The sequence below is a fragment of the Littorina saxatilis genome, linkage group LG8 (assembly GCF_037325665.1).
Source record: "Littorina saxatilis isolate snail1 linkage group LG8, US_GU_Lsax_2.0, whole genome shotgun sequence".
Classification (NCBI taxonomy): domain Eukaryota; kingdom Metazoa; phylum Mollusca; class Gastropoda; order Littorinimorpha; family Littorinidae; genus Littorina; species Littorina saxatilis.
Window position 1 is genome coordinate 13,497,331 of NC_090252.1, and position 25,347 is coordinate 13,522,677.

At 39.6% G+C, this 25,347-nt stretch overlaps 1 long non-coding RNA gene across 1 annotated transcript; it reads left to right on the forward strand.

Moving 5' to 3' along the window:
* Window positions 1-22,323: 22,323 nt before the first annotated feature.
* On the forward strand, window positions 22,324-24,808 carry LOC138972175 (uncharacterized). The gene is made up of 3 exons (XR_011457476.1): window positions 22,324-22,596; window positions 23,120-23,205; window positions 23,915-24,808. It is a non-coding gene; the product is annotated as an uncharacterized lncRNA (long non-coding RNA).
* The last annotated feature ends 539 nt before the right edge of the window (window positions 24,809-25,347 follow it).

The following is a 25,347-nucleotide window of genomic DNA, read 5'->3' on the forward strand; positions in this document are numbered from 1 at the left end:
TGCGAGCCTAGCAAGCACCACGCATATGTTCGGATAGATTCATTGATCCTTTCAACACCTGATCCAGTGAAACCTTTGCCGGTGTCTAATATAAAAGTAGTCCATGCATTGTGGTGCTCTTGTTCTATTGATCCTAACTGTACCTGCACATTTGAAGAAAAAGATGTATGACCTGGCCAGTAATCAAAATTATACCTCCTGTGGACACCCCATAAATATAGTGTTCCCATGCCATGGTTTTTGTCTTGCTTTTGCCTAAAGTCGGTCTTAAAATCTATATTGAATTCATTGCAGAGACGCTCATACACTTTCATGTTTATCCTATTGTTGAATGGGTTCCAGCTCTTTTCATGCGGCATTGGTGCCTGAAGTTCAGACAAGATTCTCCTGCACTGATAGTAAACGTGAAATGTGTACACACACTTTGTCAGTAAGTTTGAATTATTCATGTGGTCTGCATAGGACACTCCACATCCTGTGGTTGCACAGAATATTGCAAAGTTTAACTGATTCTGATAGAACTGAATTGGGTGAGAGTTCCACATCTTTGGAACACTATCATTTTTGATTGGGGGATTTAGGTAAGAATGGAATGGGTCAGGCACTTTAACGCGAATGGATTCTGTTTCTGTTACAGCAAAGTCCAACTCATGGAAAGAAATAGTCTTTGGATTGTAATATGGTCCAGTTTTGTATTTAATGTCTTTGTTGAATTTATACTGAATCATTTTTGTTGTTGAATAAAAAATGTTTATCACACTAACAAATGTGAAGACTAGTGTGCCAGTTAAACTTGCAAACCCTATCAACAATCAAAATGGAGGAATGAAAGTTGCACTGCATGAAATTATGTACAAGGTTACTTGGTATAATATCAGTAAAAAAAAGGCTAACAACTGGGTTAGAATTAATGGTAAAACGCATTCTGTAGAAGATGGTTACTATGACTTCTGCACTTTAGAGAAAGAATTGTTTGCTCCAGTAGGTATTACAGCGAGTTTAAATCATGCAAGTCTCATTGCTACTCTTACTATGCCCAAAACTAGAGAAGTAAACGTTGAGTTTCCAACCAAACTCCTTGATATGCTTGGAATTACAAATTTATACAAGGGAACACGTCCCATTGACATGGATGTTAACAGTGTACTGTTTGTTCACATGAGAGAGCTTAACACATCCTATAATCTATTTAATGATCAGCGTTCTGATCTGCTTAGGATTCTTCCACCGAGTGATGCCTCTTTTTGTAAAATGCACGTGCCAACATTTAAGACACTTCAGTTCAAGGACTTGGAGGAAGGGTGTCATGAATTCCTACACATTGATCTGAAAAATCAAAGTGGACAACCAGTTGATTGTTTGTTTAACATTACATTGGAAATAGTTCCATAAAATATTGAGTATTAAAATGTCGAGTGGACCTACAATAGCTTATCCTGTTGCATGTTCAACTATAGAGTTGAAAGATTTAGCAGACGCTATCGACTTTGAGAGCAATGCTGAAGTTGGTGCAGTGTATGCATTCGAGTTTACAGACACTGGTCATTACAAGAGAAAGGAAATCGACGATGAAAAGAAACCAAGATTTCTCAAACTAGGCCAAATCCGTGATGTTAATGTACCTGATCCAATTGTCGATGACATATACTACATGTGGAAACATCAGAATAAAAAATGGGTACTTAGTCCTGTTATCAAAAAGATTGACTGGGAAATGAAGTTTGAATTTGTGAGTCCATACACTCTTGTTGGAAAAGACGACACATTCCGTAAGTCAATCAATGCTAAACCACTAATTGTTAGCCTTGTTCCTGCGATTAACAGCAGGGGAGAAGTTGCAGTTAAACCTTTCCATAAGAACAACTATCTCATTCACAGAAAACAAAGTGTTGAAAAGGACGCTGACACCATTGTCGATTTTATACCCAAGCTTCCAATAGGGCAGAATGCAACTATGATATTTGATATAGTTGTTAGGAAAAGGGAAGAAACCACAAACACTGTTCTAATGAGAGGAATAAATCTCAACTGGAGACCATTAAATGTTGAAGAAGTCAGAGTATTTATTGCTGTTCAAAAGGATTCTAACACAATAAAAAAACAGACGTCAAACCAAAATGTTGTTGTTAACGCAGATATAAATAATTTAACAGAAATAAGAAGTATTAATCTTACTTATCTTGATTTGATTGCTTTCTACTATACAGATAAGGTGTTAAGCAATGAACAGCTTCAAAGCTTAGCAGAAACACTGGCCAGTGAGAATTAAGATAAATATTTTATATTTTGCATTAAAAAGATGACTAGCAGTGTGAAGCTTTATCCTAATATTGATGAAAGTGCAGCAGAAAGTCAACAATTCAGACTGGCACACATTAGTAATATACAAAAACAACTAGAAGATGAATTAGAAAAATATTCTCGCGCTAGACGTAAGTACTCAACAACTTACAACAGCCTTTCTAATGCCAGCACTGGTTCTACTATCCTTGCATCAGCTGCAGGTGTAACGGGAACAATTCTGTTAGCTACCGGAGTAGGGACTCCAGTTTCTCTAATCCTAGGTGGTGTCGCAGCAGCAGTTGGTGGTTTATCATTTATAGCATCAGCTATAATGAAAAAAATTGTGAAAAAGCTTGAAAAACACGAATCCATTTCCACTCTTGCATCATCAAAATTGTCTAGCCTAAAACTGTCTATCAGTAAAGCACTTGAAGATTCAAAAGTTTCTGACGAAGAATTCAAACAGATACAAACAGACTTTGATGACTACAAAAGTAAGAAAGCAAGTATTCAAACAAAAACACGAGCTGAATATAACAAGCCAATCGATATAGAAGATCTGAAAAAGCAGTTTTTAAAAAAGGGGATTCAAATAGGACGGGAAGAAAAAGTAAAAATAGAATCACTTGTAAAGAGTTAACTATTCGTTTAGACAGTCACATTGCATGTATCAGATATAATTCTAACAGTGAAAGAACATATGAAGTAAAGTTTGTAAATGAGAGAGCGTATTGAGCTTAAGAATGTTGCATAAGAGAAAGGGAGAATGTACGTTCTGGGTTACTGATTCCGACAGACCCGGCATTGGTTCAAAACAACCTTACTTTACTGTATTTTTTTTGTATGGATTTATGCAGTATTTTTCTGATTTTGTCGCATGTTTCATTTTAGTAAAAGTTTAGTCCAGAAGCCTATTTTTGGTTAATATTTAGGGTCTGTCGGAATCAGTGAGCCAGAACGTACATTCTCCCTTTCTCTAATACTTCTTTCAATGTTTTCTGATAAAAACCGTAATTATGTGTCAAAGTACTGGATCGGCTTCCGGTTTCGCTTGTGAAGAAAAGTAGTCGAGGATTTTTTCTCATCGTAATTTTTTTTCCAGTTGCAAAATACGGCGACATTGTATGGGTTACCGGGTCTGTATGAACAATCTTGTTCAGTCCTTATCATATGTACAATCTTGTTCAGTCCTTATCATATGTACAATCTTGTTCAGTCCTTATCATATGTGCAATCTTGTTTAGTCCTTATCATATGTACACTCGCGTTATAAGTCCTTATCATATGTACACTCGTGTTCAGTCCTTATCATATGTACACTCTTGTTCAGTCCTTATCATATGTACACTCGTGTTCAGTCCTTATCATATGTACACTCTTGTTCAGTCCTTATCATATGTACACTCGTGTTCAGTCCTTATCATATGTACACTCTTGTTCAGTCCTTATCATATGTACACTCGTGTTCAGTCCTTATCATATGTACACTCTTGTTCAGTCCTTATCATATGTACACTCTTGTTCAGTCCTTATCATATGTACAATCTTGTTCAGTCCGTATCATATGTACACTCGTGTTAAGTCCTTATCATATGTACACTCGTGTTCAGTCCTTATCATAATTATGTACACTCTTGTTCTGTCCTTATCACATGTACACTCTTGTTCAGTTCTTATTATATGTACACTCTTGTTCAGTCATTATCACATGTACACTCGTGTTCAGTCCTTATCATATGTACACTCTTGTTCTGTCCTTATCATATGTACACTCTTGTTCAGTCCGTATCATATGTACACTCGTGTTAAGTCCTTATCATATGTACACTCGTGTTCAGTCCTCGTCATATGTACACTCTTGTTCAGTCCTTATCATATGTACGCTCTTGTTCAGTCCTTATCATATGAACACTCTTGTTCAGTCCTTATCATATGTACACTCGTGTTCAGTCCTTATCATATGTACACTCTTGTTCAGTCCTTATCATATGTACACTCTTGTTCAGTCCTTATCATATGTACACTCTTGTTCAGTCCTTATCATATGTACACTCGTGTTCAGTTCTTATCATATTCAATAATGATGTTGTTCTGTTTTTGTCATATGTAATATCGTGTTCAGTCAAATTCCATCTCTTGTTCTGTCTTCATCTGGTGACGCCTTTTTTCAGTCTTTATCGTATGTTCACTCGTCTTCTGTCTTTATCATATGTAATTTCTAGTTGTAGTTTTACCATATGTACACTCCTGTTCAGTTCTTATCATCTGAACAATTTTGTTCAGTCCTTGTCATATGTACATTATTGTTCGGTGGCGGTCGACGTCTGCAAACATTTATAATTATGCAAGTAGATTTGTGTCGCCGGATCGTAAGTGGCATCAAATTCAATAAACACAAGAAATACAAAAGTATGATCAACGTCCCAAAGCAGGATTATACTGGGCAAAACAATGAAATGCAAAAACAACATTAACAAAGAATATGTACAACTGATACGTCCCTGGCTCTCGATCTATCAGCGCTTAACAATTTACTTCGGGCAAACACAAAACAACACACGGTGAAATAATAAAAACATACATATATATAAATGACTAGAATGAATACCCGCTTCGCCGGGTAGCCGGCTTCGCCGGGAAGAAGTACTTAGAGCCGTACGCCGGCTTCGCCGGGTCCGAACAATGGACCCGCCAAGCTTAGGTCCCTCCCAGATTCGTGGAATGGGAACAGCACGAAAATGATTCAGTGGCCATAATGCCATTCCTGACCATATCGAGTCCCATCCTTGTCGACGAATGTAACCGTGTTAATCACCTTTGGAGGCGAACTCCACTCAAACAGGACTGAGCAAGTTAGAGCTTATCTCTAAGCCCTTTTGAACTGTTATGGCTTCTCAAAGGAAGGCCAGTACATAAAATTACACAAAAGCCGCCAGACCACATCACAAACAGAACTGAACAATGCACATGTGTTGCTCACATAGAGACACACACACACACACACACACACACACACACACACACACACACACACACACAAACACAGAGAAGCCGTATCTATAGAGAGATAGATGACAGTGTATTTTTCGCGTGGCTATAAATTGATTCGACCTTTGCACTTTTACAGTGAGGATAATTTACGGGTCCAATTTACGTTCTGGACACTGCGGTGACCTTCTAAAAATAGTAACAGAACGCCGGGAATATCCGAAGATGCCCCCTAGTGCACCATACGAAGGAAGGGAGGTAAACGCTGAAAACATGGAGAAGATGAGAAGATAAGGAAGAGTTACTTATAATGGTGAAATGAACACAAAAACCAAATTCGGTTCAGCGCTGCGCGCTGAGAGCACGTGTTGAAATATCTCATCGATGATATTGTGTCCGGGGTGTAGCTGAATACGGTGTCCAAATTTGAAAAAGATCCACCGAGAACTTTGGCTTTGGTGTGTCGGTATGGGGGCCCGGGTAGCTGAGGTGGAACCAAAATAGCGGAGGTGGAACCAAAATCGGTTCAGCGCTGCGAGCACGTGTTGAAATATCGACCAGGTTGTGTCCTGTACCGGGTCTACCTGAATATGCCCACCAAATTTGAAGCAGATCCATCGAGAACTTTGGCCGTGCATCGCGAACTCACACACAGACACACAGACACACACACAGACACACAGACACAAGTCGTATATATATATAGATAAATACAATTGAAAAAAATAAATAGATACACTAAAATCAAATCAAATACAATTTAAAACAAAACTTCCTTGTCACAATTAGATGACTAATTCTCAGTCTATAAAGCGATGTGTCCCTCAGTTATTAGGTAACAAGTGCAGGCTCTACAACACACTCCGCGTGGGGACAAAACAACAAAAGCAGGTACGAAGTAAGACTCGCACCTTATGCACTGTCTTGACGCTTTCTCACCAACAGTGCAACGTACTCATTAAGACATCTTCAGCAAAGCAAGCAGCGACCGTTCAAAGCTGTTGTGTCAAGAAATGTGATCCAGACATGGAAAGTGTGAACACTACATATCCCCGTCAGCCGAGGAATCGTCAGGATTGTTAAAGAAAGATGTAAAGTGCAGCTCATCATGCATGCTGGGTTCGTCAGTGTTGCCAAAGAAAGACAACACGACCACTTTACCGTGTGGAGATCTCCCACCAGTGGGACAATGGTACTGTTAAGCATATGACGCTGCAGCAGTGATACTTTCAGAGGATGCTGGGAGATTAAGCAATGTCTTAGAGGCAGGCTTGTTAACGTGGTGGGCAGTGGGAAACAGACTTGGTTCATCTCGCTCATCCGGGTGTCCAGAACCGGGAGACGAAGACAACGGAGCTCCACTCGCTGCCTCAGTGCGAACGTTGTGGACATGATGCAGGTATGACTCATCATCAGAGGGAAATGTGCAAAGCTTTCTTTGAATCGTTCGTAGACCTGATTCCACTCTGGAGGTGTTTGAAGGTGCGGGGCGTAGCTGTGTTTGATGTTCTTCGCAGATAGAGGACACACGCCATGAACTTCCGAAAACTTGTCGTTCAGGATTAACAAAAACAATAGGCTTGTCCGAATAAGTTTTACCGGGAGAGGGCATAACGTTGCCAGAGCCTGGAAAGATGTAATAGTCTTCTAACAGATGGAGTGAGGTTTAGTCGGATCTGAACTGGGGTGAAGGTAATCGTCTCTTTGAGGTCGTGAGCGGTTAGATTTGGGGTGGAAGGATCCTGAACGTTTAGGGGAAATGTCGTAAATCGGATGAAGATAATTGTCAGCTTTTAAGGGTCGTGGGTAATGAGACAAAGCGTCCGATTTGGGCAGAAGGTAGTCGTCATCATCCTTGGGTAGCAGGTTAGGCAACACGTCCGATATGGGCAGAAGGTAGTCGTCATCATCCTTGGGTAGCAGGCTAGGCAAAACTTTAGAGATAGGCAGAAGGTAGTCGTCATCATTCTGGGGTCGCAGGCTTGGCAACACGTCTGAAATTGGGTGAAGGTAGTAGTCGCTATTCTGGGTTTGTGAGCGGCTAGGCAAAACGTCCGATAAAGGATGAAGATAGTCGTCATCATTTTGGGGTAGTGAAAGGTTCCTGGGAATATCATAGACGGCCTGCTGACAGTTCTCTTGGGAGTGTGAGCTGTCGGGAACATCGTCAGGAATGAGCTCCAGGTAGTAATCCTCCTCGCCACAGTTCTCATCAGGAGATTTCTCCACATCACCCAAGACAGAACGAAGGTGGAAATCCTGCCGTCGATAGAGCAACGCTGTTCCAAGTAATGTGTAGAAATCGTCATAGTCTTCCTCGAGAGTTTCCTTGGCTTGAGCATATAATTCCATCGCACGTGAGCGTGTCTCGCCCAAAAACCTCATCTCGATCTCCTCTGGTGGGTTAGGGTCAGGGTGACGGCGAGCGCCAAGAGAGGCAGCACTCAGGGAAGTGTCAGGGACAGGATTTTTCAGAGGTGTGCGGTGAGGGTAAATCGAAGGCAGCCACACTCCAGCATCAGGCATTTCGGGGGACAGTGTGTTCGCTGGGGTTTCTGACAGGGAATGGGGTTGTGGGGTGATAAAGTGGACAACCACAGCAGCATCAGGTATTTCAGGCAGAAGTCTGTCCTGCACGGGTACCAGCAGAGGCGGCAGGTCTGCATGGATGGGCACCACGACATCACGCTGGAGAAGCACGGGGTTGTCTTCAACGGGAGCAGCAGGGATCAGTGACGACTGCTGCTGTTGGTCGATGGGAAGTTCTGGGATCTCTTCGTAAAGTCCAGAGCTGCAGTCCTCAATAGAACCCGCGGTCCTGCGTGACTTGCCTGGGACACAATTTCATACGTGTACATTTAGATGATTATCCCTCAGATAGCTGCACAGCAATGCCATGCAAACTGGATCACAAACACAACACTAGCGTGAGTAAAATTCGCAGCAGATCTTACACATTTGTATAGCAACAATTAACTGACAGACACATACACATCCACAAACGCAGAGTGACAGACACAGACACACACACACACGCACACACACACACACACACACACACACACACACACACACACACACACACACGCACGCACACACACACACACACACACACACACACACACACACACACACACACACACACACACACACACACACACACACTAATGAAGCGCCGTAGAGTGGAATTTTGCGGCGTTATTGGCAGAAACAAGGGTTTTTATATGTGACGTAATCAAACCGTCATAAAAAAAGTTATGCAGAGGCTGCCAACGGTATAACTCGCTGGGAATGTTGAGACAGGCTATCTAAATGCGTTGCAACGAAAACACTTTCTGTAACCATTTGTTTTGGGTCTAAGCATAATTCTGGACAGGCTCCCCACGCTATATCGTAAAACCAAGTATATTGCCAGAAAGGTAATTAATTGCTCTACTGTTCAGGGCCGGACCAAATGAGTTGTAAGGGGGGGGTGTTCTTCCTTTTTTGGGGGGGGCAAATCAGCGAAGTGGCGAAGCAACAAGCGCGCGCCTACAAAGCAGGCGCGCGAACTAGGGGGGTCCGGGGGCATGCTCCCCCGGAAAAATGTTGAAAAACGGTTAAAATCTGTGCAATCTGGTGCATTCTGGGCCTTGTTTTGAGGGTTAAGAGCAGCATTGTTTTGGTGCTAAAACTAGTAAAAAAAAAAACACACGCTCAAAACAATGTACATGCTTTTTCCAGGGGTGGGGTTCCGGAACCCCTGGAACCCCCCCCCCCCCCCCCCCCCCTGGGTCCGGCCCTGCTGTTTGAAAGAAAGAGTGTCATTTTTTTGGCTCACGTAAGTGTAGCCTATGCGATCGTAACTGTGTCTGTCTGTGCGTGCGTGCGTGCGTGCGTGCGTGCGTGCGTTTGTGCGTGCGTGTGTATGTCTGTGGTAGAAACTTTAACATTTGAAGACGTCACATTATTGGCTCACGTAAGTGTAGCCTATGCGATCGTAACTTTGTCTGTCTGTGCGTGCGTGTGTGCGTTTGTGCGTGCGTGTGTATGTCTGTGGTAGAAACTTTAACATTTGAAGACGTCACATTACATTGACGTCACATTATGACGTAAGAGGGTTAGACGTCACGCGAAGGAATTACTGAAAGTCTCGGTCATTGTTATTTTGAGCGGGCCGAGACTAGTTGGCAGTCGTGTTCCTGTAAGTAGGCTACATGCAGACAGACAGATCTAGATCTAGTGTCTCGCTTTCTTGCACAGTGTCACCTATGCTTACTGTGTGTGTGTGTATGTGTGACGGAGTGATTGAGTTTGTGTTACTGTTTGTCGATTTCTTACGTGAGCCTTGAAGGCTTCGCCTCTTGTTTATTAATTGGTTTTTATGCCTGTTTTGGTGTCATTTCTGGTGGGCAATGTTGGTGTGAGCTTGTGACCGACGACAGTTACGGTGCACATGCACGTGTGTACATCCGTTTGAACTCGTGAACTCGTGGTACATCTGTACTATCGGGGATCCACTAAGGTTTCCGAGACTGTGTTTTTTGGTAGTGAAATGGTCTTGTGGAAGAGCCGATTCTTAAATTTGCACAGGTAAAACGATTGTTTTTTGGTATAAGTTTCTGGAGTAAAATTGTGATTAGTGTTTTTGTGAGCGGGAGACAATTGACAGGTGATTTTGTTCCATCTCTCTTTTTCTCTCCGCCGCGATGTAATTTTGAATAGTTGAAGGTGATGTTGGACACCAGGTGGAGAAAGTATACTCGACACCCCTCGAGTCGAAGTGTGTTAACCTTGTGACGCAGGCACGCGGAAGTTGGGCCCTGGGGCCTACTGAGACTTTCTTTCTGCTTGGAATTCTGAAGAAAGACAACGTATATTTTTGTGCGTGTGTTTTCTGGACGCCCGGTGTGACATGTTTGGTCACAGGCTGAAATCCTTTGGGATGTGAGGAATTCTTTTGCTGGTAGGTTAATATAATTTTCTTTCTGTAAATGGGTAAGCAGTAAGAAGAAGAGTATGCTGCTTGGGGGAGGATTTATTTGAATGTTCATGAAGACTGTTTTGTGAGTTGAATGTTTGGGAAAACTTTTGTTTATTGAATGCTTTAGAAAACCGTTTGAGAGAACGGTATTGTAGGTATGTTATTTGATAGGAATGATGTGTTTTGTTGTTCAAAGAGTTAGTTTGTGGTAGTTGAAATTGTTGAGTTGTTTACGTATGCTTACGGCGTGCATTCTGTGGTTTGCAGGATGGCGGAGTGTGCGACGGGGTTCTTTTTTTAGATGGGGTTTTCGTAGACGGGTTTTTTAGTGGGTTATTTTAGCTAGGTTTTTGTAGATGGGTTTTCTAGCTAGGTTTTTGTAGATGGGGATTTTGTAGATTAGTTCTCGTAGACTGGTTCTCGTAGATTGGTTTTCGTAGATTAGTTTTCGTAGATTGGTTCTCGTAGATTAATTTTCGTAGACTGGTTCTCGTAGACTGGTTTTTGTGGACTGGGTTCTGTAGACTAGTTGTTGTTAGAGGGGCTCAGTGAGTTTTTGTAGATTTGTTTTTTTTAAGAATTGTTTTTGGGTTGTTTTTTTTAGATTTCGTTTGTTTTAGATTAGAGTTTCATTGTGTTTTTTTGGGTTAAAGTGGAGAGTGAGGATTTAGAGTAGAGTTTTAGAGTGTAGTTTGGAGGAAGGATTTAGTGTGTTTTTAAAGTGTAGCTTTAGAGGGAGAATTTAGAATATAGTTTTAGAGTGAAGAATTGAGAGTTGTTTAGTCCTGTTGTAATACATTGAAAGTTTTGTATTTGAAAGTAAACCCCCGTTATCCCACACATTCCCCTTTTCATCTTATGGAATAAAAGAACCTGGTAATATAACTTGTGTCAGTTGCTTTGAGTGTTTGTGCTCGGTGAGAAAGGGTAAAGTAAATTAGCACTCGGTTACATTGGTAAAAACCCTGTTGTTTTGGAATGGCTCATTGTATTGCTTTTCAATTTGACATGAGTATTGATAACACAATTGCGAACCAGCGTGTAAAATATCATGGCGTTTTGATGATGTTTTAGGACGTACTGGAACTGTTCAGAACAGTTTGATTAAATTGTAATAACGTTTTACAGTATGATTGCAACAATTTAGCATGGACATGCAAACGCGAAACAACAGGTCTTTCAACATCAAAACCAAGTCCAGCGCAGCAAACTGAACTGGCACGTCACTCACAGCAATAAAAAGCGTGCCAGTTCAGTCTGCTGCACACGAGGAAGGTATAAGAATTAGTGTTTGAGCGTTCAAATATATTGTGCGAAGCGCTTTAGCCCTGTATGGCACGACATTTCCATTGACTTCCTCAATCCAACGGTCTTAATTTGCTTTGACGAAGAGAGAGGGTACATGTCGGGCCGTTTTACCTACAGACTACACACTGTGTGAACTGGTCGTGAAAAAAAAGCAACTCGCGTAAGGCGAAATTACTACATTTAGTCAAGCTGTGGAACTCACAGAATGAAACTGAACGTAGTCCGCCGCTAGTGCAAAAGGCAGTGAAAGTGACGAGCCTGTTAGGCGCGGTAGCGATTGCGCTGTGCTTTACTGTACCTCTCTTCGTTTTAACTTTCTGAGCGTGTTTTTAATCCAAACATATCATATCTATATGTTTTTGGAATCAGAAACCGACAAGGAATAAGATGAAATTGTTTTTTAAATCGATTTCGGAAATTTAATTTTAATCATAATTTTTATATTGTTAATTTCCAGAGCTTATTTTTAATCCAAATATAACATATAATTTATATGTATATGTTTTTGGAATCAGAAAATGATGAAGAATCAGATGAAATTGTTCTCGGATCGTTTAATAAAAACATAATTTTAGTTAGAAGTTTCCGATTTTTAATGACCAAACTCACTCATTAGTTTTTAAGCCACCAAGCTGAAATGCAATACCAAAGTTCAACCTTTGTCGAATATTGCTTTGCCAAAATTTCAATCAATGTAATTGAAAAATGAGGGTGTGACAGTGCCGCCTCAACTTTTACAAAAAGCCGGATATGACGTCATCAAAGGTATTTATCGAAAAAAGGAACAAAACGTCCGGAGATATCATACCCAGGAACTCTCATGTCAAATTTCATAAAGATCGGCCCAGTAGTTTAGTCTGAATCGCTCTACATACACACAGAGACACACACACACACACACGCACACACACGCAGACACACATACACCACGACCCTCGTCTCGATTCCCCCCTCTATGTTAAAACATTTAGTCAAAACTTGACTAAATGTAAAAACTAGCTTTAATGTTCAACAACTATGAAGATATTCGCTAAACTCAAATGACTGGGAAAATGACCCCCTCCGTTTAAAAGTTACACTTGCACAACAGCGCGCAAAAATTCATCAATGACATGAACGCATTCCTCAATTGAACATGCTCTGATCCTGCTTGTATTTGCTTTATTAAAGTTATTGATTGCTAATCTTCGTCATGGTATATTACTTCATTTAAATAACCCCAAAGGTAACACTCTGAAGGGCTTACATCCGGTCAGTTTGGTAATCGCTTAATTTCAATACTTGTATCGTCTACACATCTGACACTTTTGAGACGGGTCATGCATAATCTGAAATGAATGTCCCCAAAACATTAAGTTATGCGGCCCACAAATATAGTAGTTATTAGCATTTTTGAAGGTTGCATTGTTTTGTTAAGGACGGGGGTCACCCTCTATTTTAGCTTTAAGAAGAGGCGAGGATTCATTTTCAAAAATGTCAGTCCAAATGCACTTAATACTTTTCATCTTCTAAATCAGTTCTTTGCGTTGCCAATTTAGAAAATGATTCGTGACTATATACTGCAATACTTGCATACGATCGAGGGTAATACTAAATAGGTAAGCAAGAATTTTGCTTTTTTACATCCAGCCCTCGCCTTAATAGGGTCAACAAGAACAGAAAGCAATATAATCAAAGAACTATCACATCAAACTTAATACATTATAACTGTATATACAGATACAAATTTAAAAATAAATTGTCATACTGCATTTTAAGTACAATTTCCAATGATAAAAAATTTCAATTTTTAACATAACTTAATTTAGATCTGCATATTATTATAATTTAACCTCGACATGCAGTAGCGTTTACGTCAAGGAATAGAACGGCCCGCATGCGCATAACTCACTTTTGGTTTCGCGCGCTTGGATCGCAACTTCAGGGAATTTACTGTTGGTAGAATTTGTGTAAAATAAGAGATCTCTTTTTCTTTTAGACGGATTATATTATGTGTGTGTGATTTCTCTTTGAGATTGAAATTCAGTGTGTGCAATTCGGACATCGATGGTCAGGTGAGGTGCACTTTTTCTTCGGATTTTAATTGTTCGTGAGAGCCGTGTGGGGACAATGGCGACAGAAGGTGACGCTACCGCCAGTACGAGTACTGCAAAGTTGGAGGACTCGTTGACACAGACAGACATTCTAAAATCCATGCAAAGCATGATGAGCCAAATGATGAACAAAGTAGTTTCTTTAGAGGAAAACTACAACGAACTGGCTGCTAAAGCGCAAATGTGTGATGACACAAATGAAGAATTATCTGACACGGCGGTCGAGGCCGATGACTGTACCACGGGAAGTGGTGTGACAAGTCGTAACCAGCAAACTTCTCTCGCCGGTGAATCCGGCACTCAGACTGTTGGTGAATCTAACAGTAACAGCACTCAGATGCAAAGAGAGAAGGCTAGTGAACCTAGCAATACGCAATATGTTGAAGATGAGAGTGAGAGTGGCTTTTGCGTAGTGCTGGACAGTCAGGATAGTGATGTGTTTTCCCAGATGGAAGCGGATCTGGAAGTGGTTGAGCCACTGGGTATGCCTGTGAATGAGAAGTTGGCAAATATTACCAAAAGTAGGTTTACTGTGCGAATGCCGGAACCTAAACTTAAAGAGAAGATGAGTGCGGTTTTAACACCAGGAAACTGCTTGGAAACAAGACCCCCCCCGTTTGAATGAGGAAGTCATTGAGAAGGGGAACATCGATAAGATGGCAAAAAAGGTCGACATGAGACTCTTTAATGTTCAGAAGCTTGTGGGGAAAGCAGCTGACGCGTTGGTTACAGCGGCGGACACATTACATTCGGCAGTTGTACAGATGACAGAGAGAAAGCCAGCGACTGCTAGCCAACATCACGCCAGTGGCAATGCGTGCACGGTGTGCGCCGAGACTAACAGACAGTTCGCAGAAATCGCAAACCAAATGCTCGCGGCGAGCGGAAACGTCATAGCCTTTTTGGGAGCCGCTCAGCAAGAACTTTCGATTCGTAGGAGATTCCAACTGCAGCTAGAGTGCTTTGCCAAAAGACTTTGCATCTATTTGTGGCAACGACACCATACCCATTACAGACAAACTTTTTGGTGACGATGTGGAGAAAGCGATTCGATCAGCCAAGGAAACTTTTAAAATCAGGAACACTTCACGTGAAAGTGCCAGTCGTTTCCATCCGTACAGGCGTGGTTCACAGTCAAACAGGTCTTTTTAAGGACGAGGCTCTCGGCCAGCCTATCAGCGGGGAGGGAATGCCTATCACGCAATGAAAACGTCATACCGAGGTCAGAGGTCGGGAGCATCACGGGGGAGAATGTAAACAAAGATGGTGAACAAGATGTGGTGAGAGACTTTAAGTGGTCGCTTATAGAAGATGTGAAGGATTTCAGGGCAGGCCAGATTAGTGAACATGTCAAGGACTGGGGTTCAGTCACTAGTGATAATATAATTGTGGATATGGTTAAAGGTGTTTACATTGAGTTTAATGATAGACCACGTCAGGAAAAGCCAGCTCATGAAGCACGGTTTTTAGAGAAAGAAACAGAATGCACTCATTCTGACCAGGAATATGTATCCTTTATCTTTGCACGCCCCAAACAAGATGGTAGGATCCGAATGATTCTAAATTTGAAACAGTTGAACAAAAGCGTTGAATACCACCATTTCAAAATGGAGAATCTTAGAGAAGCTCTCTCTCTTGTGACACCTGGTTGTTGGTTTGCTTCATTCGACTTAAAAGATGCTCATTACTCAGTGCGCATAAATGAAGAGTATCAAAACGTTTTGAAATTTTGGTGGAACACCAGACTGTTCAAGTTCACTGTTTTTCCAAATGGACTAGCATGTTGCCCCAGATTATTCACTAAGATACTAAAGCCTGTTATGACTTATCTGCATCAGATGGGGTTTATTTCAACCATTTTCATAGATGACACGCTACTGTTTGGAGATTCAGAACTGGAATGTGTACAAAATGTCAAAGCATCTTTGGAGATTTTTCGAAAACTAGGTTTTGTGGTTCATCCAGAAAAATCAGTATTCAAGCCCACCCAGTCGGTCAGATATCTAGGATTTGTGATAGACTCTCAAAAGATGACTGTAACGCTTACTCCAGAGAGAAAGCAAAAGATTTTGGACTTGATCTTTGACCTGCTTACGAAGAAAGAAGACTTCATCAGGAAGCTGGCAAAACTGATAGGCACTTTGGTTGTTAGTTTTCAATGAGTTATGTATGGTCCACTGTGGTACAGGGCATTGGAGAATGACAAGATTCGAGGCCTCAGAGAAAATCATGGAGATTATGATGCTAAGGTGCAGTTATCTGTTGAAGCACGAGAGGAAATGGAATGGTGGATAGAAAATATCAGTGCATCTTACAATGTGATAGATGTTTCACATGGGGAACCAGATGTTGTCATCTTTTCTGATGCTTCTTTGAGTGGTTGGGGCTGTTCGTGTGATCTAGGTCGGTCAGGGGGTCATTGGAATGCCCTGGAATCTCAAGAACATATTAACGTTTTAGAACTCAAGGCAGGTCTGTTTGCTTTGCAGTCATATCTTGCAAATCAGTGTGCCATACATGTCAGGATAAAAATGGATACTACAACTGCAGTTGCATGCATTAACAATATGGGCACCGGTTATTCTGTCAATTGTAATAAAGTGACCAAAGACATTTGGAGTTTTTGCATAGCAAAAGACTTTTGGCTTTCTGCTGAGTATGTGCCAGGGAAGGACAATGTTATTGCAGACTCCGAATCTAGGCAAACTAATACTGACACTGAATGGAAGCTTAGATCAGATCTGTTGTCTGAAGCTCTGGGTAGAGTGAAATTTGAACCTGAGGTGGATTTGTTTGCTTCTAGACTGAATCATCAGTTGCCTATATATGTGTCATACAGGCCAGACCCGGGAGCTTATGCTGTGAATGCATTTCACTTGTTTTGGGGCAACATAACGTTGCATGCTTTCCCTCCCTTTTGCCTTATCTCCAGAGTGCTGCAGAAAATTCAGAGAGACCAGGCAGAAGAAATAGTGGTGGTACCTTTCTGGCCAAGCCAACCTTGGTACACCAGGAGTGCCAACATGCTCACAGAAATACCAGTATTGATGTCGGCAAGGACAGATTTAATCGGCTTACCGGGAAAGGAGTGTCAGCATCGACTGGCAAGAACACAGCAGGTGATTTTGTGCAAAGTATCAGGAAAAGACTCAGACAGTCGGGGTTTTCGCAGCAAGCTTCACAACTCATCTGTGCTTTGTGGAGACCTGGCACATCAAGACAGTATGCACACTACATACACAAGTGGAAAGTGTATGCTCGCAAAAAGGGAATTGATTCCGTTCATTCGTCTGTGAGTGAAGCTGTTAACTTCTTAGCAGAACTTTTTCAGTCTGGATTGAGTTATAGTGGAATCTGCATAACCAGATCTGCATTATCATGCTATTTGAATATTGAAGGATGTGAAAGTTTGGGTGAACATAAACTAGTGAGAAGATTTATCAATGGTGTGTTCGAGCTTCGGCCTGCTTTTCCCAAGTACAGTGTTACCTGGAATGTAGATATAGTGTTGAACTATTTGGAGAATCTTCAGCCTCACAATAAACTTACTCTTAAGGAACTGTCCAGCAAACTTGCAACAATGCTTGTTATTTTGTCTGGCCAACGTTGCCAAACTGTATATAGTCTGTCTTTGGATGATTTAACTATGGAGAATAATCGTTGTGTGTTCAAAATAAGTGAAACATTCACAGAAAAATGTACATCAAGAGCCTCTGGAATTTCTTGCTTATCCTCAGAATGGAAGCCTGTGTTTAGTCAGTGTACTGAAGGAGTACATTAAAAGAAAATTAAAGGAGTTTGAGGGGAGACTTAAAGAAACTGTTCATCAGTTACCAGAAGCCTCATGGTGCTGTTTCTAAAGATACTGTGTCACGCTGGATTAAAGACATATTGAACAGAGCAGGTATTGACACATCAGTGTTTGGTGCTCATAGCACGAGGGCTGCTAGTACATCAGCAGCGGCTGCAAGGGGTGTTCCCATTGCTACAATCATGAAGGCTGCAGGCTGGTCTTCGGAGTCAACCTTTGGAAGGTTTTACAAGAAGCCACACGCTGTCAACATGGGTCAAAACTTGTTGAATTCTTTCCTGAAGAAGAACTAAAGTAAGTGTTGGATTGAAGTTTATTCTAACCAAGTTTTCTAGTGTCTCATGTACACTATTGCTCTAAAATTTCCTTGACGTAAACGCTACTGCATGTCGAGGTTAAATTACCCCGAGCATGCAAGGCTTACCTGTAAGGTGCAGCTTGCTCTGGATTTATCCGAGATATGCATCAGGAGCGTTTATGTCAAGTCCCTCCCTTAATTTTCCCTCCCTTTCTTGTCATGCTTGACCTAGCATTGTTTATATCAGTTAATAGTGTACATTCGTTCTCTGAAGTGTGAGTTCTGCGCATGCGGGCCGTTCTATTACTTGACATAAACGCTCCTGATGCATATCTCGGATAAATCCAGAGCAAGCTGCACCTTACAGGTAAGCCTTGCATACTCGTGGTAACTTTGTTTAACATGCACATACATTTTAAATGAATTAATGAACCATTCAGCACATGTTTAGTTGCATTAAGTGCGACATATAATTTTTTTTGAAGCTGTCTGTGTTTGTTTTATGCTTAAGAAATATAGGCAGTGAGTTCCATAGGACCGCACCTGAATAAAGAAGGCTTGATTTGAAAAGGTCAATACGTGGAGTCGGTGTTATGATTTTTAGTCTGTTATAGTTCAAAATAAAATTATCACGTAATATCTCCGGTGCATATCCTGACATCACTTTATGCATTATAACACCTTTATTATTCATAAATCTTTTTTGAAATGGTAATACTTGCAAATTTGTATACTCAGATTCTGAAGGAGTGTGATTTTTTAGCATAATAAGCTTAACTGCTCTTCTGTGAAGACTGGCTAAAGGTTTCAAAACATTAGCACTTGCACAATCCCATACAGTGGATGCATAATCAATATTTGACAAGATGTGATTGTAAAAAAAAATCTTTCGCGAGTGGAGATTCAAGAAGTGTTTTATTTTTGATAACTGATATATTTTTTGGGAAGCAATCTTACAGATGTAATCAATGTGATCATGCCATGATAAATTATTATCAATCTTTACACCAAGGACTTTATGGTGAGACACTTCTTCCAATACTTGATTTTTAATATAAAGAGGTGGAATGCTCGATAATAGATTTTGTCGTTTCTGTCTTGTGGTTATGAGCATAAATTTTGTTTTTGTATGGTTAAGAGACATATGGTTTAACTCTGACCAATTCAGGAGTGCATCAATGCTTTCTTGGAGAGTTTTTGATAAATAATTTATGGAATGGTGACTAGAATGAATAGTAGTGTCATCTGCAAACAACTCACAGTTATTACGTATGCAAAGTGGTAAATCATTGACATAAATGGAGAACAATAATGGGCCTAAAACAGATCCCTGTGGGACCCCATATTTCAAAGTACTTTCATTTGAATATGATGCATTAGTAAATGTAATTTGTTTTCTATTTAAAAGAAAAGATTTAAGAATACTAATGGTGATGCATTGCATGCCATATATTGACAATTTCCTGATGAGAAGAGAATGATACAAGATACAAGATACAAGATATTTATTCACCAATTTTGCAAAAGGATTTCATCTTGGCACGGCACGGTAAAAATAAAATAAAAACCAACCAGACACATATGCAGACACACATCACCATGCATGCATACATACGTACATTACACTGTCATGCACACACAGACACAACTCACACACACACACACACACACACACACACACACACACACACACAATTATTTACATACTCACACATAACCAGCCACATATCTACATCACAAATTCACATCGTCGCCTTGTAAAGGTAAAAACCATATCAGTTTAAAAGGGGTGCCAGTAATATCAATGCAACATTAGTGAATACTAGAACAATACCTAAAAATTATAATCCATTTAAAAGTAAGTAGTACACGTAATTATTATCATTTAGTCAGATCATCACATAAAATTATATAATCATAATCTAGCCAGTTAGACAGTTTAAAACAACAGTATTAACAGACTATCACAGATCTACTCAAGCACCTGAACCTAGAGTCACATTGCACAAAACTACTACCATCACAGAACTACTCAAGCACCTAAAAAATAAGGACCATTCCACATTGCACATACTTCCTCTATCACAAGTTATGAGAACAGTAATGGAATGCAGTGAAAGGACTAAGTAACAAAAGAACCCCCCCCCCCCCCCAATCCTATAACTACAGTATATTACAACGTCTTCACTACAGGAGTTGTCAGTACAGCATGGGGGATGAAGCTGGAGCGAAAGCGACTAGTTCTGACTTTCAAAGCTCTGTAGCGCCTACCAGATGGAAGAGGCTCGAAGAAGTGGTTTGCCGGGTGGGAGGGGTCGCGAACAATCGAGCAATAACATCGAACGCCTTTGCAAAATCTACAAACAGTGCTGCAGAAAATGTGTTGGAATTTATGTTGGTTAGCCATTGATCAATTAGATTTAAAAGAGCTGTATGACATGAGTGCTTTTTGCGAAAACCAGATTGTTTTGGATGGAATAAATAGTTTTTATCAAAATGTGCTAGGGCATGTTTATATATGTTTTTCCAAGGGTTTTGACAGTTGTGACAGGATTGAAATAGGCCTGTAATTAGAGGGATCAGAAGGATCACCTGATTTAAACAGAGGGATTACCTTAGCTTGCTTAAAGCCATATGTACTCGATGACTATACACGCTAATTGCTTTACCCACAGCTGGAGACATGCTAAATTAAGTTCCCTGCAAGATATTGTGGTCTAGGACCCCTTAAATGTTGAGATATTTGAATTTTTATTTTGATCTAGATCGTCCTATTTATAGATTTGCCAACAGAGGGAACGTTGACGCAAGGGAAATAACTCCGCGTCTTTGTTGACATCCTCACTTTTTCAGAGGCTAGAACAAGCTGTAATGCATGTATATGGTCCGCGCATTGCGACATATCGTCATTATATGGCCTTATGATGCATTTGACATCGATTGTGGGCAAACTACACTTTGTAAACACGGGAGCGCGTACATATGCCTTTAAATGCTGTTGGAAAATAAGAGGTGGTAATGCATAAGTTATAAATGTATGTCAAGGTGTCTGTGATTACAGGAGCAGCTATTTTCAATATTTTACTGTCTATTCTATCTACACCCGGCCCGGGTTCCTGTTTGTTTGAGATGAACAAGTGCAAAGTAAACTTCAGACACAGTCATGTGTTGTAGCGGCATTTCTGCCTCTATTCTCTTGGATTTGCAATGATCTATTAAGGTATTTAAATCATGTTCTTGTGTTCTATCAATAAGAATAACTGTTTGCCCCACTGTAGAAAAAGGTAAATTAAGTTTATGAGCGGAAATATGTTTCATGGCAGTAGAGTGTGAATTATAACGCTTGTTTGTTAATAAATTAATGGCTTTCCAAATTGATTTTGAATCTTGTTTAGATGACACTAGTTCAGTGAAATAGTTTTTCTTTTTAGTTCTTTTTAGGGAACTTACATTATTTCTTTGCCGTTTATATCCTTCAAAATCACCCTTTGCTTTCAAATAATCCCTGTGGTTTGCAGCATCTTCTGTTTCTTGATCAAGCCGCTTTGGTTTCTCAATATGTCTAACACTGTGCGTAATTAATGGTGCATGTTTATCTTAAATAGAAATACAAACATTATACCAATGCTCCAAAGCTTTATCCGGATTCTGAAAGCTATAGACTTCAAAAAGAGGAATGTGAATTAAATCAGAGAGAAAAGCATTTTTATTAAAACGCGAGGAACGACGATAAGTTACAGTTTTATGTCCAGCTTTAGGGATTGTAATACCTTTCCTTGACCAGGTAAGACATACTGGATAATGATCACTGCAGGATAAAATAGGAACGCATGTTTCAATAATATTTTGTTTTTCTGACACGTAAGTATGATCAATAAGAGTTTTAGAAACAGCCATGACCCTAGTGGGTAACTGAACCATTTGTTGCAAATCAAAGCTATTAATTTTATTATTCCAATTGTTATGTGGCTTCAGTAAATCAATATTAAAATCTCCCAAGAGCAAGATTTCTTTTGAATCCAGTGTTGCAGAGTCCATCATAATAGTAAAGTTATCTGCCCAATTTACTCTTTCAGAAGGGTTTCTATAAATAAATCCTAACAGTAAGGGCGGAGATCTTTTTAATTTAACTTCAATCCATATTGATTCAACTCCATGAACCTCAAGATGAGGTAGTCGTTTATATGTAACTGATTCACTTATGTAAACAGTAATGCCTGTTTCATTCGTCTTAACAGGATCATTACGAATAAGAGTATATCCTGGAACAATGATGTCAGAGTCTAACACATTATCTGATAGTCTGGATTCAGAAAAACCAAACATATAAAAACTTTTTCCAGAATTAAAAAGTACATTAATTTTGAAACATCCGTCATTTTGTTATATAAATGATTAATATTCAGGTGTCCTATGCGAAGCCCTTCCTTATTCGGCCAAGATGTTTTAGTTGAAGTCATGGTAATGTTTATAATTCCACAGCTTTTTTCTTTTCCTTTTTATATTTAGTCAAGTTTTGACTAAATAGTTTAACATCGAGGGGGAATCGAAACGAGGGTCGTGGTGTATGTGCGTGTGTGTGTGTGTGTGTGTGTGTGTGTGTATGTGTGTGTGTGTGTGTGTGTGTGTGTGTGTGTGTGTGTGTGTGTTTTCAAGTGATACATTTTTATTTTAAATTTTGAGTTTGAAACAAACTCACAGCTCTGTTACATTATATTTTTAATTTGTATTTCATGCTTTTTTTCTTCTTTTTTTTTTGGTAACAGTACATGTACTAGTTCTCACGACCTGTGGAAAGTGCTTGAGCATGTCTCTGTGACGACACTTATGCCATGGAACCATATTTTGACAGGTTAGTTTCTTTCTTGTGTCTCCATTTGGTAATTGACACCAACTGTTTTAGTGTTTGTAACATATCCGACCGGAACCCGGATTAGATTAAAAGTAAAAATGTTCTGAACAGTGGCAGATACAGACTAAAAGTAAAGGTAGTAATTGAGAATGTGGGTGACTAAAGAAACAAATAAATGTGACTTGCTTATATAATGAATGAATGTATTTAACACCCCAAAATGCCAAGTATTCTTCCAAATTACACATTTTAGAAATAATCGTGTGCTTTTCAATAGTTGTGTTAAATGGAACAAGTACTTCTTAGTTCTAATAGCTTCTTTTTTTTAAAATCTGTATGGCACACAAAAATGAGCATTAATTTCAGCTGTTGTGCATTGTTTTAATTTAATATCTATTTAAGTTTGTACAATTAGTATCGTATGATGCTCAAGCATCGCACTGCTTTATTTTCGCAGCTGATCATACTTTTGAGGTTGTGCTGTAGCTGATTTTTAAAAAACTCAGAATGTCTTATTTTGCAGTGGGATGGGAAAGCGCCTGTCTTGACACATGCCAATTGCCAGAGTCTTAGTACTGAGTAGTGGCCGTCTGTATAGCCGGCAGAAAGGTAATGTTCCAGTCATATAGAAAAAAATCGTTTTTGAACCTACATCTTTAAAACTTCACATCTTCTTAGGTTTCATAACCTACAGTCATGAGGTACGCCATAATGAAATGTCAAAGTGAGAGCAAATAGGGTCAGTATATAAAACTATGGGGAATTGTCCTTTTCTTTGATTTGTATTTAGCTAGCTAGAGTTTTCAAACATATTACACTTCCATATCTAGCTATGAATCATGTCTAGTTGATCTTGTTTAAGTTTCAAGAGAAGGCCGGTTATATAAGAAGCAAATATTTATCGTTTGTGGAGTCAAAAGTGCCAGATCATTTTTGAGTCTAATAATCTAAGATGAAGGTGATCCACGCGAGCTTTCCCTTCAGTTGTTATAATTATGTTATTAAAGTAACACACTTCTAGGAATTGACTGTTAGACATGATTAATTACTTGTCTAATTACCATTTTGAGCTATGCACATGTTTGCGTTGTGCAAAACAGCTTGTCTTCAGCTAGGTTATTCTTGTTTGTGGTGGTGGTGGGGTTTGTTTGCTTGTTTCCTCTGTTTTTAGTTTTGTTTCTTTTTTTTACTTGAGAAAGGAGAGTCAGTGTACTACAAAAGCTAAACAAATAAGTAGATGGAGATGTGAAAGAACAAATCTGCAGTGTTTTGGCTTAAGATTATACACACTATTGATTTTCTGAACTGATTGTTTCAGCAACAGTCTGAAGGGTGCAAGAACTATACAATGGAGAGGAAGTGGATTTCGCTAAACGGACACCTTCTTCAAGATTTATTACAATATTGTTTTCAATAAGAGGGTCTCCAACATGTCAAAAGTGTATCGGACAACAGGCTGACAAGCCAGTGGTCACAACAGTGCTTCAAATCAGAAAAAAATGTGGACCAGTGAATAAAAAAAACTTAGGCCTAGGAGCAACACTACAGTTGACGATGTTTGGAAACAAATCCACTGAGGGGTTTATTGACCGCCAACCCTTATAAACCTTAACTATGTCAAGGGATAATAATGTTCAGGCAAGTGATGAAAGGCCTCACGGTCCCAATACACATTTTCTGCAATTAAATATGTTCTTTCCAAAAACCTGCACATCCAAGCTAATGAGTACTACTATCATGTGTTGAATTGTTCAATCAATAGTCAAAACGATCATACTGGCAGTGAATGAGTGCATATTTCTGACACCAACACTTTGACAAAATATGCACAATATAATTATTGTTCACTATTATACGATCAGCATATGTTTTTGTTGTTGTTTGTATCTTGACTCCCTATCCAGAAAATGAAATACAACTACTCCATAAACACTCAAACAAAATCTTTTCCAGAAAATGCCATATCGAAAGAAGAGTGCATACTTACATGTTTGTTGAATAAAAGAATGAATGCTTGCATATTGCTGTGAAATGTATTCGTTCAGCTTTAGCAGCAGGATTCCAAAAAGTATGTGTGTGTGTCGAAAGAAGTGTTGTGATAATTTTGAATGCAGATTATCAGTTAAGTGTGTCTTTCTCTATATTGGTGTTGCTAAATTTCAATAAAGTATATTGGTATGAATTAGTAACATCTGGAGGTGTTTACTGAAAGATTTAATTTGAAATAAATATATATGACGGATCATGATATAATTACTCATGTTTGACTTCTTGAATGGTTTGGAAGTATGCACATGCAGGTACAAGATGTGAAATGATCCTGATTATATGACTTTTGAAAATAAAAATAAGAATATGTCTTGTGATGAACGCTGGAACCCTGTAAACAATTAGTTACTTTGTTGAAAAAATGTGTACATAAAATCTGCAGCAGGAGGGTAGTATCTGCTTAATTTGCAATCGACTCAATTAGCATTTTGATCAACTTATAATTGAATAGTACAAATGAGTCAAGCTCGGTTGCTATACTCTGTACTGTACATGCACAGACGTCACTGCACTTGGTGCTCTTTGTGTGCTAGCTAACTGGGAACCTATAAGTATAAGCCTGCAAATGAGATTATTTGGATAGCCTGAACTTACCTGACTGCAGAGCCTACTTATTGAAAAGATCAATCTTAACTTCACTCTCAGCATGCAAAGTGATAAACTAGCTTAAACCACTAAGTACAATTGGGTTAAATATGTTTT